We start from the raw sequence: 23882 nt of genomic DNA, 5'->3' as shown, positions 1-23882 counted from the left end.
CAAAGATACGAGACGTAGTGCCCTTTTGGCATGTTGGAATGCTAGACTTCTGTTGAACCGACATGTTTTTTTTAAATATATTTTGACGCACCCTGTACACTTCGACGTCATGTTTGTTTCCAATGATGTATTTTGAGACACCCCGTATTCAATGACGGATCGCAGGTTAAGTTGTCATATTTTTTCTCAAATCTGATTCATTATTATTAATATATCACTTTCGCGCTTTCAATTTTCATCGAGTCGTTTACGATTAATTCCAAAACCGGCAACGCTACATTGCCTCATAAACAATGATTTATTGCACAACTGGCAACGCCGATCCTGCCATGCTGGCATGTATTGACATTTGACAGATGCAGTCTTATGAGTCTAGTGTTTACAGTGTCCTTCTTCAACCAATAGATAGTTCAGCTAGTGACTCATAGATGACTCTGTGTGTTCTATAACTTTTGTTGGTTTCATATACTTTTGTATCGATGAATACTTTAATCCAAATGTTATTATCCTACATTCACTTCAAAAAAAGCGGCACAGGTAGAAATTTCCAAAAATAATTCTTTACAAGTTAAAGTTGGTAACAGCTTTTATCACTGGAACCACTGACATATGTCATGTCAACCATCTGTCAATCCTTCCAAATGTAATGTTTTGTGAAATTTCGACATGTGACATTATCCTTCCTTCAAAATAATTTTAAAGTGTAACGTTTTTCACAAATATTTTATCTAATATTAGACATCCTTTAACCAGTTTTATAAATGTATTGTATCAATGATCAGCCATCATGTTGTGTCCAATATTTTACATAACCATCGTATGAAACATCCTCAAAAAGTTGTAAGTCTAACCATTCATAATTATATATTAATATTACTTACACCCTCAAATTGTAGCATCCCTAATGATGGAAACAATTTATTAAATTTCCGAAAGCTTGGACAAACTTTAAAGAGTACTCTTTCATTTGCTGCTAAGCCCCATTATTTGTTGACTTCATTTATATATATATATATATATATATATATATATATATATATATATATATATATATATATATATATATATATATATATATATATATATCAAACAAGGCAGTTTGAGGAGTGCCTAGAAGATGACAGTACGACCAGCTGTCGAAAGCGCTCGCAGATAATTAATAGAAGATATAAAGCTTCAAATCCTTTTTGTGAAAATTAGTTGCATCATTCAATATATATATATATATATATATATATATATATATATATATATATATATATATATATATATATAATAATAATAATATGTTTATTTGTTAATTGTTCACATGCTAATTTACATCGATTATATTATATATAATATACAAATAAACACCAACACAGAACATCGCGAAAGCAGAGCTTGTATGCGATGAAACTGACAAAATTTTCGATTAAAAAATATACGTATTTTATGAAATAAACTATAGCAACAAACAAAAAAGAAATACAGAAGAAATAATCTAGACAGTAAATAAAACTTTTGTATGTAGTAGTTAATAAAAATAATAATAAACAAAAAGAACTACAAACCATTGCAAACAACAGGATTTGCCAATACAAAAAAAAGAACATACTATGTTACTAGGACGTCAGGCTCTTAGTAACAAATTGATTTGATGTCGTTCGTCCAAAACGAATTTTTTAATTAATTTTTTAAATTTTTTAAAATGTTCTGCCTGTCGAATGGACTCCGAAAGTATATTATAGGCTCGACTAGCTGTATGCAAATGACTTCGATGACCAATTGTTTTGAGTGTCAGTTCTGTTTTGATCAATTTTTTTACTTTATTTCTAGTGTTATGTACGTGGTCTATATAATCGTGACGTTTATGTTTATATTGAAAATACACTAACTGTATGTAGTACAACTGACTAATATCAAATATTCTAGCCTCTTGATAAAGAAGGTTTGTAGGATAAAACATGTCTCTTTTAAATATCATTTTTAGGAATCTTTTTTGTAGAGTCTCAAGTTTGGACAAATGACAGTTTGCGGCTCCACCCCATCCCAATATTCCGTAATTTAGCCTAGATTCAATCAGAGAGTAATATACAATTTTTATCACAGGTAAGTCTAAGTATCGGTTCAGAAATTTTATTTTATATAGCATAGGCCTTAATGTTTTAATTACATTTTGTATATGTATATTCCATTTCATAGTATCGTCAATTGTTATACCTAAATATTTTATATATCTAACTCTATTTATTTCTATTATTTTATTGTTGACATGTAACTGTACAACATTAAAATCTGGTAAACCATTTTCATAACAACTAAATGGAACAAAGCACGTTTTTGAGTAATTAACAGTTAATAAATTATAATCAAACCAGTCTATAATGTGAATAAAATCTTGAATAATTTTTTGTTGTAGGTCAGCCCATGACTCACTCTGATAAAAAACAGCCATGTCATCTGCAAAACTAATAATGGAACCTTCAGTATTCAAGGTAAGTAAATGATTAATATAAACGGTGAACAATTAAATTTTACAAAAAGGATTCGAATCTTTATATCTTCTATTAATTATCTGCGAGTGCTTTCGACAGCTGGTCGTACTGTCATCTTCTAGGCACTCCTCAAACTGAACTTGTCATCCTGTCGTCTGCCTCTTTATACGGCCAGATTGCCTCAACTCAGGTATTTCAGGTACTTTAGGTAAATTTGCCTGTATTTGTACTGCATCAGGTACTCTTCTCTGTGTTAGATCTTCTCTAGGAATGTGTATGGTTTTGTTTAATATATTGAATGTGAGGTCTTGTTGTGTTTTGATTTGTACTTGTTCCTCGATAAGTTATTTATGACTGTTAAATCCTTTTTGTAAAATTTAATATTGAAATACTGAAAATAAAGGAAAATTAGTTGCATCATTCAAAAAAAAAATATGTATATCGGACATAGCACTCAAGTAAGTGGCAAACCATAGACACGGGATTTTGTCCCATCATCAATATGGTGCAGCCAAGTGTAAGGATGGGCAACACTTGGTTACCAAAAGATAGAAATACAAATGCACGGAGCCACCAGCAGGAGCCAACCGCACATTTGTGATTTCAGTTAATAGATCAAAAAGTATTTATATATATATATATATATATATATATATATATATATATATATATATATATATATAGTTACAGAAAATGCTATCATTACAGAGTATATATGAAGTAAATATTGAAAATAATGGAATATAGAAATGTATAAAAGTAAATGCTGAGACAAAGTATTTATAAAATATTCGTACAAGTAGAATTTCAAAAGAGGAATGAAAAATTTAGTATATAACACAAAAAGTTACAAATCATGCAATGTAGCAGTACTGACACAAATGTTATTTATAGTATTATTGAAAGTGATTGTGGTTACAAGATACCAAGGTGTTCAGAGAGTCGAAATGAATATGGCAGTGTTCACAGATTTTATTGAAGCTACTGCACATAAAATTCAATGGTGATCGTAGCATAACATTTGTGCGTGATGCTTCGCAATATAATTTCCAATTGTGTCGACCTTCACTTCTTGGTACTAAGAAATTGATCTCGAGTAAAAGAATCGTACTGTCAATATTGTTGTTCAGTCATTTATGCAGGAATTTTATACCAAGGGTAACTCTCCTATTTTTCAAAGATGTTTAATCAAATCGTGTCAACAAAATGTTATGATCGATGCCTGTCGTGGGGTATTGACCATCAACTTTTAGACATATATATTTTAGGAACTTCCTTTGCACGTTCTCAATTGATGTTTTTTGGAAGTCGTAAACTGGATTCCATAACACAGAGCCATACTAGAGTATGAAGTATGGAGTATGGCAGATCTGAGTTAGAACTTAGATCTGCCATACGCAAAATATAGCAATTTCAAGGTGGCAATACTTTTGAAATTTTTGCCATTTCTGTAAATGAATCCAAGCATCCTATTTGCATCAGCAATCATATTCCTTGTGTTGTGAATGTTAATTTACTGTCGTATGTTATACCAAGATCTTTTATCTCATTGTACGCGGTTGATTGTAGTTTGGTTGATTGAATAATTGTACATTAAACTTCGCTTCGCTTTTTTGTTGTAAATGATATTATCTTACAGTTGGATACGTTCAGTTGTAGCCCAGATGTAACTACGTACTGGGCCGATTTGAAAGATTCATATTCGACGAATTGTTTTCTGTTAAGTAGATATGATTCAATTAGAGTAAGCAGTTGGTTAGAGAGTCCCAATTTTGTCAATTTGCTGAGAAGAAAGTAATGGTCTATTTGATCGAAGGCTTTTTGAAAGTCTAAATAAACAACATCGACTTGTTTATGTTTGTCCAGGTATGTACAGATATATTGATTCAAACATGCAAGATTTGTCATACATGATCTTTGTTGTACGAAACCATGCTGAGTAGGAGACATAACTTTTTGAATATGGGAGTACATAACATTTTGCACACATATCTTGAAAAGTTTAGAAAAGTTACATTAAATCGAAATTGAAACTGCCCGTTTTCCACTGCTCAGGAAAGGCACAAGTTTATAAAATTATGTTGAATATGCTTATTAGAGGTATAGAGAGAACGTCGATACAGTCCTTTATCACAAGACTAGGAACAATGTCAACGTCTGCGGTGAGTTTATTTATTAATTTTGAAGCAGTAATAATATCGATTTTAGAGAAGGCAGGGATGTTTAATGTATCTAAATCAGAATCATGAGAATTTTCACGAAGCATATTCTCGTCCAAAACCAAGTATACACTTCTGAAGTACTTGGCGAATCCATTGACAATATCCCCAGGCTTATCAAATACCTCATCATCAAGTTTCATTATACCCGGTATACCCGAATGACCTTTTTTACTGTGTATGAAAGACCAGAAAGACGAGCTGTCAGATAAAATATTATTTTCAGCTAAGTTTGTAAATTGACTATATGCTGCTTTTATTTTAGTTTTGACACTTTTTCTCAGATCCGAGAATTGATTTTGATAAAATGCTGTTTTATATTTCTTATAGTTTTTATATGCTGATTCCTTTTTCTTTATATGGCTGATAACATCGGCGTCGAACCATGGGGGAAATTTACGTGTTGTTACTTTTCTCAGTGGAACTGTTCGAAAGAAGATTCTGTGTGATTTTTTATATAATAAATCACATGCCGAGTCGATGTCAGTACATTCAGAAACGTCACACCATTCGGTTGTTCTGATCAGTTCATACATAGGTGGAAAGTTTGCTTTGCAAAATTAAATTGCTTAATAGCATGTGTTGTATCAATAGCAAAGTCATTGATATGAGGAGTACGACAGTTCAACGAAATAGAAAGTGCAGGATGATGAACGTCTATGTAAACAAAAGGTTGATCACATTTCGAGACGATACAATCATCACAGTTGGTTATAACTAGATCCAGTTTGCGAATATTAATATTCGTTATCGAGTTGTACTGTTGAGATTCAGTTGCTTGCATGAAGTTGAGGATGTACTGAAATTTGGTATCATTAAAGTATATATCATATTTAGGGATATTGAAGTCACCAATTAATAGAAAATTCCCGTTAGTAACGCAATCAGAGCTCTCCAAAAAATCAAATAATATTCCATAGTGAATATTGGAGCAACAAGGGGGTATATGTATGTATATAAGTAATAATAACGAAAGAACTTTGTGTTTATGTATTTGTTTTTTTCGGGAATAGGGTGATAAGTTTCAAAATATGATATTTTATCAATGAAAATGATTATAATGAAAGAATTAAAAAACAGGTGGACCCATTTTTATGAATTTCGTATTTTTAAATTTTTCTTCGTCAGGAATAGGATAGTAAGTACTGAAATATGATATTTTATCGATAAAAATAACAATAAAAAATGTAAAAAATCAGTGATAATAGTAACGTGTTTTAATAAAATGCAAGTGACAGCTCACATTCATTCTAACAGCTCACGTTCATTGTTCATTTATCATAACAGAACGCAACTGACAGTTCACGTAATGTTGTCTATGTCTATGGTTTGTTTTAAATTATCGCAGAGTGGACCGGAAATATCGCAATATTATTTCTGAAGTGACACAACTCAAAAATCGGTATTTTTGAGTTGAGACTATGAAAAAAATTGATACATATTTCTTTATCGATCATCTAACCCAGAGGTTCTCAAACTTATTTTGTCTACCGCCCACTTCGAGAATTGATTATTTTCTAGCGCCCCTCCATTTTTTTTTAATTTACTCTTAAGAATCACAATCGCAGTCATTGTTTCAATAATTAAATTATGTGTGCCATGTGAAAATAAGACTTTCTGATGAGAGTAATGTAAAACACCATTTTGTAATATTAGGAAAACTTTTAGTCATGTTATTAAAACAAACAATTCAATTTGAATTTTAAAACTAATCTAAAGTGAAGGATGAATTCGATGATTTTCAACAAGTTTGTTAATATATCAGACTCGAAAGGCTCGAATTTACTCAAAAACAGCCGTAAGTCACCGCGTTCGGTAATCTGCAACCGATTTCTCTTTTTAGTTAGCAACGTTGCCACAGCACTAAATCCACGTTCAAACAAATACGATGGGAATGCTATCAAAAATCGTTGAACGATGGACCACAATCCACAGTACAATTGCGGAATTAGCTTTTGTAGCCAAAATTCTAGGTATCCATTTCTGAATTTCATTTTTATTTCCTGTGAAGGTTCACCAAATGTTGGCAGTAAACAAGCAAGTTGTCGTTGTTGAAGGATACTGCTGAAAAATTAGGGAAATTGCGAAACTCACGTCTGCCGATATTATTCTTGTATAAGAGCAATTTGGCTACAAAAGCAGCAAGTCGTCACCTTGAAGTTGGCAATCGGTTGAAATCTTCATCATTAGCAACACGAAGCTGATTAAATAATGTGTCATTTAAAGAGCTGTTTCGGATTTTATTGCCTGCTTTGATGATACATTGCAGTGATTGAGAGAGGCGCACACTCAAATTTTTCGCAACCAAATATTGCCTATGAATGACGCGATGTACAGCGAGCACATCTGGAATTTTATTTTTTTGGTATGCTATGAAGCCTTTGTGACGTTCTGTTATAGCCGGAGCGCCATCCCTAGCAGCTAATATAATATTCTTCAGTGTAATTTTTTTCTCATTACAAAATTTTTGCAGTGTATTATATATGGTCTCTCCTTTTGTATCCGTCTCTAAATTTCTGGCAAATAGTAGTTCTTGTTATATTTTCTCATTTTTAATAAACCTCACGTATGAAAACAAGAATACTTCATTGGTTGGTGAAGTGGACTCATCTAACTGAATTGAGAATTTAGAAGTCTTCAGATGATTGCACACTGTCTCTTCAATGTTTTCAGCCATCTCATCAATTCTTCTTTGCACGGAACTAATGCTCAAAGGAATTTTTCGGATAATATCTGCCACTGGTTTATGGAGCACAGTAGTTATTACTTCTTTTATTGCCGGTAAAATTAAATCCTCTCCAATAGTGTGAGATTCACCTGTTTGAGCAATTAGCAAGGAGATATTGTAGAAAGCTCAGAGTTCGTCGTCGTCTTGCTGAGAAGCCGCTGAAAAAGCTTTTGACACAGTTGACTGAGCTGAGTGTTTCTTTTCCAGTTCTTGAAAATCTGTTTAAAATCTGTCGCACTCCTACGAACGACAACCCTCAGAAGTAGAAACTTGTGCGAGCTAAGGATCAACGAATTCTAACCTTTAACCTTGTGATTCCTGACACGGGAAAAAAGTCACACTTTTGTCCATTTTATCTGAATGCATTTTATTCAAATGATTTTGTAGCGTTGAGAGTTTCATCGCATCATTCGAAAATGTTTTTTGGCAAAGAAGGCACATAGGCGAAGATGGATTTGTGGAGTTTCAATAAATCCATATTTTATATATTTCGCGCTATACTGCAGTTTCTTCTTTTCTGCTTCCGACATGATTTTGTCTTGAAAAAGGCCGAAGTAAAGAATCGAGAGTAGGAGATTTGAGCCGGTTCTAAGCCTCACCCCCACCACTATGACGTCACGTGGGGTGAATGACCTAGACCGACTCATGCCTCCCCCCACCACTATGACGTCATTAACGACGTAATGGTGTAATTAGGGTGACCTTAAACGACATGTCACCTTGGGTCAGATTATCCTTCATGTGCACTGAGTACAGACTTACTTGTACAAAGTACACATTGGAATTTGCCCGGTAAAGATATCGTTCATTGAAGCATAGATTGCATACACGGTAAAATGCACGGTACAGGATTTATCATGTCAACCGTTCAACAGTAGGAGAGTGAGATGTGCACTACACGGCGTGTGGCTGAGTAATGCATATTTATTGGTGTGTCCTTACCTCTCTCGATGCGGCCCTCACCACTTGACACCCCACCACTACACACCCCCACCCTTCAACCCCACTACTGGACACCCCAACCACTGGAAACCCCCCCACCCTCCGACCTCACCACTCGACCCTGATGACGTCATCTGGGTGTTGACATTAGTCCCCACCACTTGACCTTGATACCCCCACCCTCCAATCCATGACATCACTTCCCCACTACTTGGCCTTGATCTTAAATGGTGTTAGAGCATATGGGCTTGAAGATGGGATTTGTAGACTCTGAGTTGATATAAACATCAAATTCAACCAACTTTAATAATGATATGTGATTTGTCACGTGGGGTGAATGACCTAGACCGACTCATGCCTCCCCCCACCACTATGACTTCATTAAAAACGTAATGGTGTAATTAGGGTGACCTTGAACGACATGTCCCGACTCATGCCTCCTCCCCACCATTATGACGTCATTAACGACGTAATGGTGTAATTAGGGTGACCTTGAAAGACATGTCCGATTCATGCCTCCCCCCACCACTATAACGTCACGTAGGGTGAATGACCTAGACCAACTCATGCTTCCCCCCACTATGACGCCATTAACGACGTAATGGTCTAATTAGGGTGACCTTGAACGACATGTTCGACTCATGCCTTCCCCACCACTATGACGTCATTAACGACGTGATGGTGTAATTAGGGTGACCTTGAACGACATGCCTGACTCATGCCCCCCCTATGACGTCATTAACGATGTAATGATGTTATTAGAGTGGAGGAGGGTTGGGGTTGGAGTGTGGGAGGGTTGGTTGACCTTGGGTCAGATTATCCTTCATGTGTACTGAGTATAAACTTTCATGTACAAAGTACACATTGGATTCAGCCCGGTAAAGATATCCTTCATTGAAGAATAGATTGCATACAGGGTAAAATGCACGGTGCAGGATTTATCATGTGCGTGTCTGTGTACAAAAATACGTCTGCATACTTCGAAGATCCTTCAATTAATGAATGTTCCATCGGTGTGAGGCCACCAAGTTAGTAGTGGTGTGACGTCACAGCAGCAGCAACCGTTCAACGGTAAGAGAGCGAGATGTTCACTCCACAATGTGTGGCTGAGTAATGCTTATTCATCGGTGTGCCCTCACCTCCCTCGATGCGGTAAAGGCTGTGACGTAACGCATCGCTCTACCCCAGCAGCAACCGTTCAACGGTAGGAGAGCTAGATGTGCACTCCACGGTGTTCGGCTGAGTAATGCGTATTCATCGATGTGCCCTTACCTCCCTCGATGTGACGATGGCTATGACATAACGCATGGCTCTACCCTCACTCTCGATTGGAAACGCGCAGGCGGCGAGGACTGTGGTATTTAAGAAGCGGGCGAATGTTGGTTATGTCAGTTTTCATCGAGTGAGTTAGTGAGAACATATCATAGAAAATGTATTCTTGTGAATGTGGTAAATGTTTTACTCGTAGTGACAACCTTCGTCGTCATCAGCTCCAGAGTTGTCAAGGAGGTCCATCAGTGAAACGAGGGAGATAAGATGACGCCGCAACATCTATGTACACATGTAATTGTAGTAATGTGATGATTCCATTGACTCAAGTGAATTCTCGCAATAGAAGTTTGCAACATAAGAATAATGCATGTGTATAAATCAGTTTTGGTGTTCAAACTATAAAGAGTCGCTTCAATCGTCGGATTGCTACATACAGAGTGCAGAGTTCCATTGTTTCCACCGATTACATGTTATTCTTTAATGAAATCAGACAGAAAGTTATAGAATTATTGGAATCAGCCATCAGGGTTCACAAAATCATCAAAGTGAATATGGCAGTATCTGGGAGTTATATTCTGCAAACACAAGATCTGAAAGAAAACAAATCATTCAACTCTTAGAATAGAACAGTTGAACAATCTACTGATTTGAATTCCTTATTTGATGGATTTCGAAATGGGATTATCGCTCAAACTACAGAATTCCAGGAACGTGATTCAGGTAAGCATTTCTACCAAGTTTTAATTGGATGTATCAGTAATTTTGATTTGTATTCAAGGTTGGAAATGTGAAAAAATAATGTTTCTGGAGGTGAAAATCAATAAATACAGCCCGCTCAGTGGATGTTCAAATATGAAGCTACCTGAATGTATCGAGCGTAGGAAGGCCGTGGTTAATGTCCGTAATTAAGATCAGCATTGTTTTGCATGGGCTATCACTTCAGCACTACATCCTGCAATCGATAGAACATCAGAAGTTTCATCATATCCACATTTCAATACTGTCATAGATGTAACAGGTATGAATGTTCCGGTAAATTTGAAGGATATTGTGAAATTTGAGGAAAAGAATGATATTTCAGTGAATGTGTACGGTTTAGAAAGTAAATTCGAGAAGGGTAAAATAATGTATGAAATAATTGGACCATTACGTTACTCTCACAGAAGACTTAGGAGACATGTCAATTTGTTACTTATCACAGATGATTTCGGTAATAGTCATTATTGTTGGATCAAAGATCTTTCAAGATTAGCTTCAAACCAATTATCGGCTCATAATCATAAGAAATATTTTTGTGAGGATGTTTATCATATTTTTCTAATGGACCATTACTATTACGTCATAAGATAAATGATTGTGATCACTTGAGTACTACAACCAATTTCAAAGTCAATGAATATGGGAAAATGGTTCCTGAAAATATACTAACGTTTGAAAACTTTGAGAAACAAATGAAGGCACCATTTGTAGTGTACGCCGATTTTGAATCAGTACTCAAGCCGATTCAAACCACTAAACCAAATCCTGAATACTTGTACTCGATAAAGACATTCAAACATGAGCCTTATTCATTTGCATATCTGATTAAATGTTCATACAATGATGATATGTCAAAATTTGTATCGTACAGGGGTAAGGATGCAGCCCAGAAATTCGTCAAAAAAATTGAAGATGATTTGAAAAATATTTATGAAAATCATGTCAGGTTTTCTATTCCTATGGATGCACAAACTTCTGAGGAAGAGGAACAGTTTGCTTCTGCCACAAATTGTGGCATTTATTCCGAACAATTCAATGATGGTGAAGTTAAAGTGAGGGATCATTGTCATCTCACAGGAAAAAAAGGTCCCCTGCTGCTCATTCATCATGTAATTTGAATTTTAAATTACCAAATTTCATTTCTATTATTTTTCACAATCTGAGTGGATATGATTGTCACTTATTCAAAAAGGAATTTTATAGAAACAAAGATGAAGTGGCTGTCATCCCACATCTCTTTACACACTCCTATACGGATAGAGATGGTAGGGTGAAGAAGAATTATTTGAAAATGAGATTCATTGATAGTTTCAGATTCATGCCTAGTTCTTTGGAGAATTTAGGAGCCAATTTAATATCTGATCAGTGTATCGAGATGCGCAAACATTTCCCACAAATTGAAAATTTCAATTTAATGAGAAAGAAAGGTGTATTTCCCTATAGTTTTGTTGATGACATCGACAAACTGAATCATCCAAGACTTCCAACCAAAAATCAATTTTACGATAAACTCAATTGTGAACATATATCAGATAATGATTATGGGAGAGCTCAACTTGTTTGGAATTCGTTCGAATGTCAGAATTTGGGTGAATACTCTGATTTATATTTAAAGTCAGATGTGTTACTATTATGTGATATTTTTCAAAACTTTAGAAATATATCTGCTGATAAATATAAATTGGACCAGGCACAATACTTCACCGCACCCGGATTATCGTGGGATGCCACGTTGAAATATACTAATATTGAACTGGAATTACTGACTGACATTGATATGGTTCACTTCTTCCAAAAAGGTATTTGTGGTGGAATCAGTCAATGTAGTGAAAGGAAACATAAAGCAAACAATACATTTTTACCGAATTATAATCCAAATGAACCATCTTCATTCATTTCATATTTGGATGCAATAAATCTATATGGTCACAGCATGTCACAACCATTACCAACAGGTGAATTTTCATGGTTAACACCGCATGAAATTCTCAATCTTGATATAATGAATGTGGATGTTGATAGTCCTTATGGATATGTATTGGAAGTGGAAATACATCATCCCCAAGAACTTCACGATGAACATTCCGATTTTCCATTCTTAGTTGAACGTTTGATACCTCCATATGCAAAATCGAAAGTTCCCAAATCAATTCCAAATTTTAATGATAAAAAAAATATATTGTTCAGTATAGAAACTTACAGCAAGCTGTCAATCATGGTTTGATAGTGATGAACACGCATAGAGTATTGAGGTTCAAGCAATCATGTTGGATGAAGACCTATATAGATTTGAATACTGAAATGCTCAATCGCGACCAAATTCAAAAAAATGCTCTATTACAGAAAATTTTGTTGCCATTCAATTAGCTAGAGTAAAACTTCATTATGATGAACCACTGTATTTGGGATTTTCCATTCTGGAATTATCCAAAACAGTTATGTATGATTTTTTCTATGGATGTATTAAACAACAGTTTGATACATCCAGAGAAGATGCGTTTTTACTCTAAACTGATACCGACTCCCTTATTCTCAAAGTAAATACAGACAATTTCTATGAATTTATCAAAAATAATATAAATAAGTTCGATACATCTAATTATAAAACAGGAAACCAATTCAATATTCCAGTGACAAAGTCAGTTCTGGGTAATTTCAAGGATGAATTCCCAAATGATCCAATAATCAGCTTTTACGGTACAGGTGCTAAAGCTTATTATGTAAAATCTGTTGATGGTGAACTGAAGAAGACCAAAGGCGTCAAACGATCAGTTATAAAGAATGAATTGACATGTGAAGATTATGAAAAAATCATCGAAGAGGGAGGTATGATATTCAGGAAGATGAACTCTTTCAGAAGTGTATTGCATGATATTTACACTGAATTGGAAAATAAAGTCGCATTATCATATCACGACGACAAAAGATTCATCATTCCGAATACCACTCGAACTCTTCCATGGGGTCATAGCGATATAGAGTTTTTTTAATTGTTTATTCAACCCTCCACACCGTAAGCCGATTTTTCTTCGACGTAACAAAAGAATATGGCATACAGTTATAAACCGGAATTTTAAAGTAATTTAAAAATTTGTAAGCATCGGAAATTTAAAGAACGTTAATGAGTAAACTCATTAAAATTAAATCAACAGAATGACTGATTGCTTCATTTAATTTTCTTAAACTCCATACAAATATGACAATAAGTGAATGTTAATGATCCTACAACTACTAAAAGTGCAAGTAATAAAATCCTTATGATTTATTGTTACATGACACGAAGTTTTTGTTGAAAAGACTCAAACATTTTTCTTTTTTTAATAAATAACGATCCATAATTATATAAATAATAGGACTACAACTTTAGTAAAATGCTTAAATTGTTAATGAATTCATAATGAACAAAAAAAATCCAAAGCATATTTATCATAACTGCAATAGTTTGAAAGTTATTATAATTATAAAAGCGAAGGAGCGAATGAAAAAGACAAGTATCAAGGTATCACAATATTAAAAGTGTCATAAAAAATAGAATAAATAAAAAAAAAACAACACATAATTATTTTTATTATAGAACATATAGAAGTATTGAGGAAAATAATAAAAAAATAATTTGTTTATAACAATTTTTTTAAATAAACAATTGGAAAAAGAATTAAAAAAAAAGTTTTTTCAAAACCTTAAAGAAACATAGAATTTATGATAAAAAAACGGTTCTTTAATTTTAATATTTAGTTGCAAAAAGCGATTGTTAATCAACAAACGCATTTTTCAGCAACAAAGAAATTTTTTTAAGAAACCATCTTCTTCCTAAAAATCATGATTTTTTTATATCAACATAATGCAAAAAAAATTTTCGAATTGTTTATAAACAATGTATTTGTTTATATTAAATTTATTAACAATAGCTGTAAAAAATTAAAAAAAAATTATTAATTAGTTTTCAGTCATGAGACATTGAAACAATGAAAAATTTGGAAAGAAAAATTTGTAGACTACCCGCTTTTGGCTCTATTTTCAGGGCTCTGTAAAAATTATAAATAATCGTACAGTTTCGGGAGTCGGAACTTTTTTTACGCAAATTCATTGATCTTTTCAAATCTTTTTTCAAATTTCCAAAATTTTGAAAATTTTCCGAGATATTAAGAAAAAACTAAAGCCCCATTTTTTTTTCACTTAATCGTTTATAACTTTTGTAATTTTTCCCGGACTTTTCCTTGAACTTTCTAGGCGAAAATACGAATCGAATGACACCTTGGTCGTAATTTTTGGACAGGGCTGAAAAATGTTACAAAAAAAATACATGTGAACTAGACTAAAATAAGTAGACCTAAGGAAACAATTAATCCATGCACTGGTATGTGCAGTGATTGTGTGTCGCGGATTCAGCTATCGCCTCCATCTCATCCACCGAAGCGAACAAAATCAGAATATTATCAATAACAGTTACAGTGCCTGAAGTGTTCCGAACCTACAATACTGAATAATATGGGTTTTCGTAGAAATATTTGTAGTGCCTGTGCCGCTGTTCCAGCTCCGCTGCAACGTTGTTTGCGTTGTGATGATACTCAATGGATTGTTGGAATCATGTATGCACTACATGTAGGAGTACTTGGGATCTATGTGAGAAGGTTTTCTCGAAATAAAAAATAATCAGACTCTTCCTTTTCTTGATACAAGAGTTATCCGTGAAACTGATAATTCCTTGATTACTGATTGGTATGTCAAACCTACTGATTCAGGAAGATATATTAATTACTATTCTTCTCATAAAAAATCAGTTAAAATTAATTTAATACTCTGTTTGAAAGAAAGAATAGAAAAATTAGTACACCCTTCCCTCAAGCAAAAAAATCCCAGACTTCTTAGAGACATATTGATCGAAAATTCTTATCCCAGAAAACTTCTCAATAAAATAATTTTCAATACTGGCAATAATATAAATTCCAATGTAATCAATAGAAATGTATGAAATGTAGTTTACCTATCAATTTTTCTTATAAATCTATACCTAACCTTGGAAATGCATCTTCAAATATCATAAAACTATTTCATAATGAACAAAATATCAAAATATGCCAAAAAAATATCAAAACTATAAAGAATTTGAATACTAAATTGAAAGATAAAATGGATACCACCAAAAAGTCAAATGTGATTTATAACATTCCTTGTAACAACTGTACCTTGTATTATATTGGAACAACATCTAGAATTATTAATGATAGAATAACTTCACATAAAAGTGATATGAAGCTTAATGAAAAATCATGCGCATTAGCATAAAATTCTATAGAAACAGGACATGAACCAAATTACTCTAATATCAAAGTTTTACAAACAGAAAAAAATTTTCTTAACGCATTTTTCTTGAAATGGTTGAAATTAATATGTCTTCTGTTTGTATGAATGAGAAAACTGGCAATGATAATCTCAGCAATATATACAGTAACTTATTGGAACTACATCAAAAACATCATAATAATGAAAATTGTATAAATCAATAACTCTTTCTTGAAATCTTCATACCCATTGAAAAATGACATGTATGTGAAGGTATGACATTTGTTAAACTAAAATAAAATTATACATGTTAAACCTTCTCCGTCAGATTATATGTTCAGTTTATTGTTTTTAACTCATTCTTACTGTAAGTATATGAATTGTAATGTTTTTCGATGGCAAAAAAATCAACAACTCAATAAATTATAGGCCCTGAAGAAGCTTCGCATTGAAAGCGAAAGCTTGGCAAAGTAGAACAGAGATTTGATTTTTGATTTTTTGACCGAGAGACCCCGTTAATCCATTTTGCTGTATATATATATATATATATATATATATATATATATATATATATATATAAATACGAAGGTTATCGAGTGTCTTGATATAGATAAAGGAGTTTTTTAATCGGACATAGCACTCAAAGAAGTGGCAAACCATAGACACGTGTTTCGGGCTTTTGGCCCATCATCAGTATGGTGCAGCCAAGTGTAAGGATGGGCAACACTTGGTTACCAGAAGAAATAAATACAAATGCACGGAGCCATCAGCAGGAGCCAGCCGCACATTTGTGGTTTCACTTAATAGATCTTGTGTTTACAAGAAAACTATCAAAATCACCACGGAGGCAGCTATAGCTACCTGCGTGACATCCGGGTCCAGGAAATAATATAAATACGAAGGTTATCGAGTGTCTTGATATAGATAAAGGAGTTTTTTAATTGGACATAGCACTCAAAGAAGTGGCAAACCATAGACACGTGTTTCGGGCTTTTGGCCCATCATCAGTATGGTGCAGCCAAGTGTAAGGATGGGCAACACTTGGTTACCAGAAGAAATAAATACAAATGCACGGAGCCACCAGCAGGAGCCAGCCGCACATTTGTGGTTTCACTTAATAGATCTTGTGTTTACGCAGGTAGCTATAGCTGCCTCCGTGGTGATTTTGATAGTTTTCTTGGCTCCGTGGCTCCGTGCATTTGTATTTATTTCTTCTGGTAACCAAGTGTTGCCCATCCTTACACTTGGCTGCACCATACTGATGATGGGCCAAAAGCCCGAAACACGTGTCTATGGTTTGCCACTTCTTTGAGTGCTATGTCCGATTAAAAAACTCCTTTATCTATATCAAGACACTCGATAACCTTCGTATTTATATTATTTCCTGGACCCGGATGTCACGCAGGTAGCTATAGCTGCCTCCATGGTGATTTTGATAGTTTTCTTGTAAACACAAGATCTATTAAGTGAAACCACAAATGTGCGGCTGGCTCCTGCTGGTGGCTCCGTGCATTTGTATTTATTTCTTCTGGTAACCAAGTGTTGCCCATCCTTACACTTGGCTGCACCATACTGATGATGGGCCAAAAGCCCGAAACACGTGTCTATGGTTTGCCACTTCTTTGAGTGCTATGTCCGATTAAAAAACTCCTTTATCTATATATATATATATATATATATATATATATATATATATATATATATATATATATATATATATATATATATATATATATATATATATATATATATATATATATACAGTGTGACCCATTTAAAATGGAACCACCCCTGTAGAATGTGCATTTTTCAATCAATCTCAATTTTTTTTATTGAAATATTAAGCATGAAAAACTGTATCTTGACACTAACTTTCACAATTTTAGTTTCATTTCCAAGGCACTCTATGGTTTTTTTTGTTTGTCAAAAACGGCAAAAGTTTATTAGGCAATTTTTGTTTTCAAATTTGACTACACCACTGGATTTGTAGTCGTTATAAATCAAAACTGTCAAATTTTCATTAAAAAATATTTGTTAACAACGAAGTTACAACAACTTCAATTTTGGAAACAAAGTATTTGTTTGTAATTTTTATTCAGATTATAGACATATTTGAGATCTGACAACACTGTCATCACCAAGTAGAACACCAGTGAATTTGTACAGTGAAAATCCGAAGTCAACAGCTCAATGCGTTCTACAGTTATAACTCCTGAAAATATGGTAATGTGAGAGATTTGTGGTGCAAGCGTTTTGTAATAAAAATCTGACTACGCCACTGGATTTGTGGATAATATTCCCTTAAAATCATTCATTTGAGTGTAGGTTACGAGAAGTGAAAATTAAAATAAAAATTGAATAATTGAATAACAGAAAATTAAAAGTTCATTTTCAAGTTACGCAGTAGTAGACCAAGTTCAGAATCTCATGTCATGGGATCTCCGAATTGCGCTTTTACCAAATCTTGATAGAATCTTGAAGTATTAATGGTCATACTTGTAAGCTTTTTGGAAGTTTCCCAATAATAAATAATAGTACTTTTGTAACAGCGCACCTGGAAAATCATATTTTATGAGATTCTGAACTTACTCTACCTTCTTCTATAGCTGATGAAAACAAAGTATTTATTCAACAATTAATTGCCATTAAGAAAAAAACTGATACTAAAATAAACATTGATCTAAAACTAAACATTCAAATTTTTGTGGCTTCTACCAAACCTCCATTAAGTTCAATACATTTATCGTATCTCTTCCGAATATTGTTTACACTATTTCTTATTTGTTGAACTGTAATTTCGGCACAAGCTTGTCGTATCCTTTGCATGAGTTCAGCTCGATTCGTTGGTCTTGTTCTGTATACTTTTTGTGTCAGAATACCCCACAGAAAAAAGTCTAATATTGTTAGATCAGGCGATCTAGGTGGCCATTCAATTAAGTCACTACCTCGTCCTATCCAATGATTTGGAAACTGGTTATTTAGCCACTCTTTAACAATCCTCGAATTGTGCACGGAACAGCCGTCGAGCTGAAAATATAAATTTACTTGTTCCGCAAGAGGCATTTCATCTATTTCGTCCGATAATTGGTTATTTAGAAATTCCAAAAAATTTTGCCCGTTTATGTTTCCATCAAAAAAATATGGACCTATTATTCTATTTTGTACTATACCACACCAAACGTTAACTTCTTCGGAATATTGACTTTTACAATTTATTATCCAGTGCGGATTTTCCGTAGCCCAATACCGAGCATTTTGCGATGAAACTACCCCATTGGTGCTGAAAGAAGCTTCATCACTAAACATTATGCAGTTTAAAAAATTTCTTGTATTCAGGTACTCGCCTTGTGCCCACAAACAAAATTCCATACGTTTCACTTCATCACCTGCCTTTAAAGAGTGAAGAAATTTAGGTTTAAATGCTCTCATTTTGTTTTGTTTAAGACATCGTCGAATAGTCTCTCTCGGTAAGTTTAAATCCAAACTGGCGACTCGTAAACTTCTGTTTGGGTGGTTTCTAAAATAATCTAAAACAGCTCCTTCGTTTAAATTTCTTCTTCGGTGATTATTTTTTAAAATATGTTTGCTGACTGCACCGGTTTCTTTAAATGTTTTGTTAATTTTACTGACGGTGCTTCTGTCAATGGGAAGTCGATTTGGATGTCTGTGATTAAATATCCTAGCTGCTTCTCTTTCACTATGATAATTGTCCCCAGAAATTCTCACAATTTCAATTCTTTCTTCTAATGATAATTGCAAAGCCATTATTAAATGCACGTAACTAACAACTATTATTTTATTTATGATTAACTGTCAAAATCACAGCCTACTGTTGATTTATTATAAAACCTTTGCATAATGAGTTCAGCTTCCTCAAATTTTTGATATCTCCTCTAAAAGATTGTTTTAGCTGAGTTATGAAGAATTTACAGGGAACAATTTTTGTCCTGCTCTCTGTTTTATTATTGAATAAATGATTTCCATGCTTTAAATCAATTTGATTTTAGCGGCTATGCGGAAGAATGTACTAAGTACTGCATAACTTGAAAATGAATTTTTAATTTTCTGTTATTCTAGAATACACTTCTCGTAACCTACACTCAAATGAATGATTTTAAGGGAATATTATCCACAAATCCAGTGGCGTAGTCAGATTTTTATTACAAAACGCTTGCACCACAAATCTCTCACATTACCATATTTTCAGGAGTTATAACTGTAGAACGCATTGAGCTGTTGACTTCGGATTTTCACTGTACAAATTCACTGGTGTTCTACTTGGTGATGACAGTGTTGTCAGATCTCAAATATGTCTATAATCTGAATAAAAATTACAAACAAATACTTTGTTTCCAAAATTGAAGTTGTTGTAACTTCGTTGTTAACAAATATTTTTTAATGAAAATTTGACAGTTTTGATTTATAACGACTACGAATCCAGTGGTGTAGTCAAATTTGAAAACAAAAATTGCCTAATAAACTTTTGCCGTTTTTGACAAACAAAAAAAACCATAGAGTGCCTTGGAAATGAAACTAAAATTGTGAAAGTTAGTGTCAAGATACAGTTTTTCATGCTTAATATTTCAATAAAAAAAAAATTGAGATTGATTGAAAAATGCACATTCTACAGGGGTGGTTCCATTTTAAATGGGTCACACTGTATATATATATTATATATATATATATATATATATATATATATATATATATATATTTTTAATTTATTTGTACTATTTTCTCACTTTAACAAAAAATGTATGCAACACAAAGTGTTCCTCTCAAATGACAGAGATTGTCACATGCGTGAATAGTTTAGTGAAAGAGCGCATGTGCCAGTCGATGAAAAAGCGCATGCGCTAGTTTATTTTCTTCTATAAAAGGTGAGGTATCAGTAACATTGTTGAGTTTTATTTGAATAAGAATCACTTTGTATTTGTTTTGACATTTTGAAAAATAGTTGAATGACAGTTTTTGTAAACAAGAAGAATAAAAAACCGCTTTTGAAGAAAAAGGAAAAAGTTTGCGTTTTATTTATAGCAGTATATTCAGAAACGATAAACATTGTGCCGGTCTTCGAGCGGATACACTAATAGTGCACATTTCTAGGTAAATATAAACATTGTGCTGGTCCTTCGAGCCGGATATACTAATAGTGCACATTTCTAGGTAAATATAAACATTGTGCTGGTCCTTCGAGCCGGATAACGGCAAAATGGAAACACGTAGCAAGACTGCCAAAGCAAAAAGCGAGAGTCATAAAAAGGATGTCACCACCATAAGCGAAGTTAGAAAAGTTGACAATGCTGAACGCGATGCCACAGAAGACAAGTTATCTGTAGTCTCGTCCAGTAGAAGCAGTAGAAATGATGGTGCACAGTCTAAATTGGTTTCAGTATCTTTATCTGTGAGATCCAATGCAAGTATTTATATGAGAAAACTCATGGAAGTCCAGGTAAAAGCTGACGAAAAAATGGCTATATTGTTGTCTAAGCAGTTCGAAATGGAAAAGCAAATGATTGAAAATAGGTTGGCATTAGAAAAAGCTAGACTAAGTGAGAAATTTGATTTGGGAGTAAGTAATACATACCGTTCGGAAGGTGACAACATTTCGTTCAGAAATTCACATCATTCAAAAGATGACGAGATTTCTTCTGTTGATTCTGAAGTGAAAGTGCGTAATTGGTTGCAAAATACGGACGTCAAGAATATGACAGGTAAGAGGTCGTTCCACAAAAGTCAAATTGACAATACTCATAATAGTACAAGGGCTTCGTTCGAAAATAATACAGGGGCAAGACATACACATTATAGAAAAAATGAAGAAGCTTCAGGTGCAGAAATTAGGCAGTTGTTGGCGAGACAATCAATTGACAAAGATTTACCAATTTTTTCTGGAGAAACTATTGAATGGCCAAGTTTTTATCAACAATTCCTTTCAACAACTAACTTATTGGGTTTAACAGATGAAGAAAATATGTGTAGGTTGAGGAAAGCTTTGAAAGGGGATGCTAGACGATCAGTGGAGGGATTGTTGTTATCTATTTCATCAATCAAACCGATTATCGACATTTTGATTAGTAGATACGGTCGAGCAGATTTGATTGTGAAAAGTCTGGTCAATAAGGCCAAGAATTTTCCTATAATGAAAAATAATGATTTCAGGTCTCTGACACATTTTGCGGAAGATGTATCAAATCTGGTGGTTACCCTAGAAACCATGAACATGCAGAACTATTTGGATTGCCCTCAAATTCTGGAGGAAATTTTACAAAAGTTACCCTACAACATGCAGCTTTCATGGGGTGAAAAAGTACTTGAGAAGAATGGTAAGAGCACTTTACAAGAATTTAAAAAGTGGCTGTGGAGAAAGTCGGAAGCAGCAAGCTACGCTCAATCTATGAATGTGGGTAAGCCTTCTACAAATCAGGTATCTGGTAAGTTCTCTCAAAATCAGCCTCATAAAGAGAGATTCAAAACAACTCTTGTTACTTCTCAAGAGAAGAGTACTTCAGTTCGCAAATGTATCATGTGTGAAGAGAAACATATAATAGATAAATGCAAAACTTTTTTGGATCTCTCGATAGACAAAAAATGGGATTTCGTAAAAAGTAATGGTATATGTTTTTCTTGTTTGGGAACATTTCACAAAATAAAATTTTGTCGTAACAAAAAGAAATGTGGGGTAAACAACTGTGAAAAAATACATCATAAAAGTCTTCATAATGACGCATTTGATAAAAATAAGGAGAAAAATGATACTGTTAGTCTAGAAATAGTTGCTCATACCACAAAATCATTCAGTACAGAAATTTTATTGAAAATCGCTCCGGTTATAATAAGATCTTCTCAGAATGAACTTGAAATTTATGCATTATTTGACGAAGCTTCAACGGTAACTCTTCTTGATCAAGATTTAGCAGACAAGATGAACCTCGTTGGCGAAGAAACAGAGTTAGGTTTGAAGTGGACCCACGAAGACACTTGCAAGAGATTATTTTCAAAAAAAGTAAGTTTTGAAATAGCTGACAAAAATAGGACCACATTTTATCAGATGGAAAATGCATATACAGTGAAAGACATGGATCTTCCTAGGCAAACGGTTGATGGAAAAAGACTAAAAGAAAAATGGAGCCATCTGGAATATATAGATTTTGCTAGTATGACTCAAGCAAAACCGCAATTGTTGATAGGACAAGATAACTGGGATCTAATCACTAGTCGAGAAGTAATTGAAGGTCCTAAGAACTCGCCAGCGTTATCAAAAACTAAATTGGGATGGATAGCACATGGAAATTTGAGAGAATTCAGAGGTAGACAAGATAGCAATACTGTTCTTCATATTTTCCATAATCAGATGAACTGTGATGAAAAATTACATGAAGAAATCAAGAATTATTTTTCCACGGAGTCATTTGGCGTCAAAATTTCTGAAGATAGATCAATGAATTCGGAAGACAAAAAAGCAGTTCAAATAATAGAATCAGTTTCAAGAAGAATAGGGGATGGAGACCGTTGGGAAACTGGTTTGTTATGGAGAGATGATAGTTCAACTTTACCAGAAAGTAAGTATAAAGCTCTTCAAAGACTTCAGTATCTTGAAAGAAGAATGACTAGAGATTTGGAATTCGCTATGACCTACAAACAGAAAATAGAAGAATATTTAGAGAAAGACTATGCAGAGAAAGTAATAGAAGGAAATGAAGAATCAAGTAAGGTATGGTATTTGCCACATTTTGGAGTCGTAAATGAAAATAAACCCGGCAAATTGAGGTTCGTCTTTGATGCGGCTGCCAAGGTGGAAGGAAAATGTTTGAATGATTTTTTATTGAGAGGACCTGATTTATTGAATTCTCTTGTTGGAGTTATTTTCAAATACAGAGAGAAAGATGTAGCTTTCTCAGCAGATATTCGAGATATGTTCCACAGAATAGTTATCAGAAAAGAAGATCGTGCTGGACAACGATTTCTCTGGAGAAATAATTCCAATGAAGAACCTAGCACCTATGAAATGAAGGTGTTAATTTTTGGTTCTGTGGGCTCGCCTTTTTCGGCACAATATATTAAAAATCGAAATGCATTAGAGTTCCAGAATAAGTATCCTCAAGCTGTAGATGGAATAATAAATAGGCATTATATGGATGATTATCTGGACAGTGTGTACACAGAGGAAGAAGCTATTCGCCTCATAAAGGAAGTCATTTT

The 23882-nt window shown here is 33.8% G+C and overlaps 1 protein-coding gene and 1 long non-coding RNA gene across 3 annotated transcripts in view; one reads left to right on the top strand and one right to left on the bottom strand.

Annotated features, from left to right (window-relative positions):
- The window catches only part of LOC111513686 (uncharacterized), a 436986-nt gene that overhangs the window by 36502 nt on the left and 376602 nt on the right, over window positions 1–23882 (bottom strand). The window lies entirely within an intron of this gene.
- LOC111513922 (uncharacterized) overlaps window positions 4131–23882 on the top strand; it is a 78906-nt gene continuing 59154 nt past the window's right edge. Inside the window, exon 1 of the long non-coding RNA XR_012466264.1 lies at window positions 4131–4343. This is a non-coding gene — a long non-coding RNA (uncharacterized lncRNA). The remainder of the gene's footprint in view (window positions 4344–23882) is intronic.

This window comes from Leptinotarsa decemlineata, unplaced genomic scaffold, assembly GCF_025532065.1.
Source record: "Leptinotarsa decemlineata unplaced genomic scaffold, Ldec_3_MD MMD2_tig00004067_RagTag_RagTag, whole genome shotgun sequence".
In the NCBI taxonomy this organism is placed as follows: domain Eukaryota; kingdom Metazoa; phylum Arthropoda; class Insecta; order Coleoptera; family Chrysomelidae; genus Leptinotarsa; species Leptinotarsa decemlineata.
The sequence above is the reverse complement of the archived record's forward strand: the minus strand, read 5'-3'. Positions and strand labels throughout refer to the sequence as shown.